The sequence below is a fragment of the Echiichthys vipera genome (genome assembly GCF_963691815.1).
Source record: "Echiichthys vipera genome assembly, chromosome: 15".
NCBI classification, from domain to species: Eukaryota; Metazoa; Chordata; class Actinopteri; order Perciformes; family Trachinidae; genus Echiichthys; species Echiichthys vipera.
Window position 1 is genome coordinate 1,418,796 of NC_139840.1, and position 6,000 is coordinate 1,424,795.

Genomic DNA, 6,000 nt, shown 5'->3' on the forward strand with positions numbered 1-6,000 from the left:
AGGAGGACACGGGTGCAGGACACGGGTGCAGATGCTGTGCAGGAGGACACGGGTGCAGGAGGACACGGGTGCAGGAGGACACGGGTGCAGGAGGACACAGGTGCAGGAGGACATGGGTGCAGGAGGACACAGGTGCAGGAGGACAGGGGTGCAGGAGGACACAGGTGCAGGAGGACATGGGTGCAGGAGGACACGGGTGCAGGAGGACACAGGTGCAGGAGGACGCGGGTGCAGGAGGACACGGGTGCAGGACACGGGTGCAGGAGGACACGGGTGCAGGAGGACACGGGTGCAGGACACGGGTGCAGGAGGACACGGGTGCAGGGGGACACATGTGTGAACCAGGAGCATGTGACGGGGCTCTGGTGGAATGTGACCCCGGGCCGTGTGAACAAAGAGGGGATTAGTTTTTCCACTCTTTCCTTTTCCATCACACGTTTCTCTCCTTTACGGAGCGAGGGTCACGAGTACGAAACCCAACTACAGCTTAAATATATCATAGTTTATATAATTATTATATTTTAATATCACAGAACAGAGCAGAACAAAGGTCCCAGAGTCAGGACGGTTTAATCACAGACGTTAAAGATTAAAGTTTAAAGTTAGAAACAAACAAAAGTTGTTTATTTTTACCTCAGAGATTAAAAACCAGAGGAAGTTTGACTTTAAACGTCCGCGTCAGCAAAACAACATCAAACCAAATCATGTGTTAAAGGAGTAAAACTGAGGAGGAATAAAAGTTCAGTTTAAAAGATTATATTTAACTAAACGTACTGAATCATATGAACGTGACGAGCAGCTGCAGGTGCGTGTGTTAGAAACTGTTCTGAAGGTTTAGTGTTTAGTTTGGTTTTATTTTGAAAAGCTGCAGAAAATATAAGACCTTTATTCTTCTTACCTGCTGCTTTCATGTCAATGTTCAAATGTCATTGGGAGTTGAATTTATCGTTGTGCGTTCAACGTAATGAACGAGTGTTTTCATGAAAGGAACAAATAAAAACAAACACATTCATCTGCACGCTCTCGTTACTTCTCACACGTCTGCGTCTAAAAACACGTGTCACGGCTAAAGTCTGGTTCCTTTGACCAGTGTGAGTGCAACCGTACCACGTCTAGGAGCGGCACGCTTGCCGTCCACGGCCCGTTTGGGAGAGGTGGGCTTTAGTAAAGCACGTTTGCACGTGTACGAGCACGAGCGTGCGCACGTGTACGAGCACGAGGCCTATGGCGGTTCTGAGGTCATTTCCTGTGCGCCTGTTGGGACGTAGAAAAAAGAAGGAGGGACCATGCGCGGACATTTCAAACAATGGCGGTGAAAGGTTCACGTTGGTGTGATGCGGAGGTGGAGTGTTTACTGCAGATTTGGTCGATGAAAAGATTCAAAAACAGTCGACAAGACGCACAAAAACTCCGAGGTCTACGGAAAGATCTGGAAACAAAGCCACGCATCGCCATGACGTCATCAATGCGTGTGACGTGTTACGGCGTGATGACGTATAGGCAGCAAGAAGCATTCTCCGGGGCCCAGGTAGTGTGAGTACAAACGGATCCAGGGTGTTTTGGACCCAGGACTCTTTGGACCCAGGACTCTTTGGATCCAGGACTCTTTGGATCCAGGACGTTTTGGATCCAGGACTCTTTGGATCCAGGACTCTTTGGATCCAGGACGTTTTGGATCCAGGATGTTTTGGATCCAGGACTCTTTGGATCCAGGACTCTTTGGATCCGGGACTCTTTGGATCCAGGACTCTTTGGATCCAGGACGTTTTGGATCCAGGATGTTTTGGATCCAGGACTCTTTGGATCCAGGACTCTTTGGATCCAGGACTCTTTGGATCCAGGACGTTTTGGATCCAGGATGTTTTGGATCCAGGACGTTTTGGACCCAGGACTCTTTGGATCCAGGACTCTTTGGATCCAGGACTCTTTGGATCCAGGACGTTTTGGATCCAGGATGTTTTGGATCCAGGGCGTTTTGGACCCAGGACTCTTTGGATCCAGGACTCTTTGGATCCAGGACTCTTTGGATCCAGGACGTTTTGGATCCAGGATGTTTTGGATCCAGGACTCTTTGGATCCAGGACTCTTTGGATCCAGGACTCTTTGGATCCAGGACTCTTTGGATCCAGGACTCTTTGGATCCAGGACGTTTTGGATCCAGGATGTTTTGGATCCAGGACTCTTTGGATCCAGGACTCTTTGGATCCAGGACTCTTTGGATCCAGGACGTTTTGGATCCAGGATGTTTTGGATCCAGGACGTTTTGGACCCAGGACTCTTTGGATCCAGGACTCTTTGGATCCAGGACTCTTTGGATCCAGGACTCTTTGGATCCAGGACGTTTTGGATCCAGGATGTTTTGGATCCAGGGCGTTTTGGACCCAGGACTCTTTGGATCCAGGACTCTTTGGATCCAGGACTCTTTGGATCCAGGACTCTTTGGATCCAGGACGTTTTGGATCCAGGATGTTTTGGATCCAGGGCGTTTTGGACCCAGGACTCTTTGGATCCAGGACTCTTTGGATCCAGGACTCTTTGGATCCAGGACGTTTTGGATCCAGGACGCTTTGGATCCAGGACGTGGTGGTTTTGCGGCCTCTGGTGCAGCTGCAGGTTGCCGTGGTTACGGGAGATTACATTGAACTGTGGTGTAACTCCAGACGCCGCTGAGACAAAAACAACCACACACACCTGTCACACACACACACACCTCCTAAACAAGTGCACTGTGTTTGTTCAGCAGCGGGCTCTGGTTGTTCTGGGGGCGGTTCACACTGATTCTTGTTTACCTGCGGACTCTGGACTCTTGACTCATGTGAACCAGGATCAGTGTTGATGTCAAACTGGGCTGGGACGCGTTTAGAGGGATGAAGCTGTGTACACAAAAATGGTGCGGAGGTCAGCCTGCAGGTCCTGATCCTGCACCAGGACCAGGAGCTGCGGGGGTCAGCCTGCAGGTCCTGATCCTGCACCAGGACCAGGAGCTGCGAGGGTCAGCCTGCAGGTCCTGATCCTGAGCCAGGACTAGGAGCTGCGAGGGTCAGCCTGCAGGTCCTGATCCTGCACCAGGACCAGGAGCTGCGAGGGTCAGCCTGCAGCTCTTGATCCTGCACCAGGACCTGGAGCTGCGAGGGTCAGCCTGCAGGTCCTGATCCTGCAGCAGGACCAGGAGCTGCGAGGGTCAGCCTGCAGGTCCTGATCCTGCACCAGGACCAGGAGCTGAAAGGGTCAGCCTGCAGGTCCTGATCCTGCACCAGGACCAGGAGCTGAAAGGGTCAGCCTGCAGGTCCTGATCCTGCAGCAGGAGCTGCGTGGGTCAGCCTGCAGGTCCTGATCCTGCAGCAGGACCAGGAGCTGCGGGGGTCAGCCTGCAGGTCCTGATCCTGCACCAGGACCTGGACCTGCTAGGGTCAGCCTGCAGGTCCTGATCCTGCACCAGGACCAGGCGCTGCGGGGGTCAGCCTGCAGGTCCTGATCCTGCACCAGGACCTGGACCTGCTAGGGTCAGCCTGCAGGTCCTGATCCTGCAGCAGGACCTGGAGCTGCGGGGGTCAGCCTGCAGCTCCTGATCCTGCACCAGAACCGGGAGCTGCGGGGTCAGCCTGCAGGTCCTGATCCTGCAGCAGGACCAGGAGCTGCGGGGGTCAGCCTACAGGTCCTGATCCTGCACCAGGACCCGGAGCTGCGGGGGTCAGCCTGCAGCTCCTGATCCTGCAGCAGGACCTGGAGCTGCGGGGGTCAGCCTGCAGCTCCTGATCCTGCAGCAGGACCTGGAGCTGCGGGGGTCAGCCTGCAGGTCCTGGGCCTCCCCGCCCCTGTAGAGCCCTTCAAAGCTCCTCTCTCCCGGCCCTCTAGGTTAATATTGGTGCTGGGCTCAGCGGGGCAGGTCCTGGCTGGGCGGGCGTGTCTCTCAGCCGCGGTTAACGAAAGATCAAGAGGATTGTTGTTGATCCCCGTCGATCCCTAGACCACGGTTCAAACCCTGCCCCTCAGGAACCAGCTGCAGAACGTCGCTCCCTGGACCACGGTTCAAACCCTGCCCCTCAGGAACCAGCTGCAGAGCTGATGCAACACCCAGAAATATTAATAAGCAGAGTCACGATATTAAAGTCATGACTCAGTCCAGCACATTTAGAGCTGTGGACGTTTCTACTCTGTGTCTGTGTGTCTGTGTCTGTGTGTGTGTGTGTGTGTGTGTGTGTGTGTCTGTGTGCTGCATCACGTGCTGTTTATTTAATGTGGGCTGTTGTGCGATTTTATGTAATTTAATGTGTTTTTATGTTGAAGTTTTTGTGTTTTTATTTGATTTAATGTAATTTTATGTGTTTTTATGTGGCGTTTTATTGATTTAATACGATTTTATGTAATTTTTTGTGATTTAATGTTGAATTGAATGTGTTTTATGTTGAATTGAATGTGTTTAATGTTGAATTGAATGTGTTTAATGTTGAATTGAATGTGTTTAATGTTGAATTGAATGTGTTTAATGTTGAATTGAATGTGTTTAATGTTGAATTGAATGTGTTTAATGTTGAATTGAATGTGTTTAATGTTGAATTGAATGTGTTTAATGTTGAATTGAATGTGTTTAATGTTGAATTGAATGTGTTTAATGTTGAATTGAATGTGTTTAATGTTGAATTGAATGTGTTTAATGTTGAATTGAATGTGTTTAATGTTGAATTGAATGTGTTTAATGTTGAATTGAATGTGTTTAATGTTGAATTGAATGTGTTTTATGTTGAATTGAATGTGTTTAATGTTGAATTGAATGTGTTTAATGTTGAATTGAATGTGTTTAATGTTGAATTGAATGTGTTTAATGTTGAATTGAATGTGTTTAATGTTGAATTGAATGTGTTTAATGTTGAATTGAATGTGTTTAATGTTGAATTGAATGTGTTTAATGTTGAATTGAATGTGTTTAATGTTGAATTGAATGTGTTTTATGTTGAATTGAATGTGTTTTATGTTGAATTGAATGTGTTTAATGTTGAATTGAATGTGTTTAATGTTGAATTGAATGTGTTTAATGTTGAATTGAATGTGTTTAATGTTGAATTGAATGTGTTTAATGTTGAATTGAATGTGTTTAATGTTGAATTGAATGTGTTTAATGTTGAATTGAATGTGTTTAATGTTGAATTGAATGTGTTTAATGTTGAATTGAATGTGTTTAATGTTGAATTGAATGTGTTTAATGTTGAATTGAATGTGTTTAATGTTGAATTGAATGTGTTTAATGTTGAATTGAATGTGTTTAATGTTGAATTGAATGTGTTTAATGTTGAATTGAATGTGTTTAATGTTGAATTGAATGTGTTTAATGTTGAATTGAATGTGTTTAATGTTGAATTGAATGTGTTTAATGTTGAATTGAATGTGTTTAATGTTGAATTGAATGTGTTTAATGTTGAATTGAATGTGTTTAATGTTGAATTGAATGTGTTTAATGTTGAATTGAATGTGTTTAATGTTGAATTGAATGTGTTTAATGTTGAATTGAATGTGTTTAATGTTGAATTGAATGTGTTTAATGTTGAATTGAATGTGTTTAATGTTGAATTGAATGTGTTTAATGTTGAATTGAATGTGTTTAATGTTGAATTGAATGTGTTTAATGTGTTGAAGCCAAAGACAAATGTCCTCATAGTGAGTAAAGGTGAAGTAAGGATTAAACAGATTAAACACACGAGAACTCTGTGAACGGCTTCAGCTGCTCAACACATTTCAGTTTTCCTGTGTGTGTGTGTGTGTGTGTGTGTGTGTGTGTGTGTGTGTGTGTGTGTGCGTGTGCGTGTGTGTGTGTGTGTCTGTTTGAAACTGCAAAGAAAAGAAAAGTTTAACATAAAAAACAAAGAAGCATCAAAAGAAACTAGGAAATAAAGAGTTTTATAGAAAAACAGAAACAATATAAACCACATGTTTTATATTTACACCACAGCGCAGAGGAGACATTAATACATATATGAATATAATAATAAGCCTTTAAATGTGTTA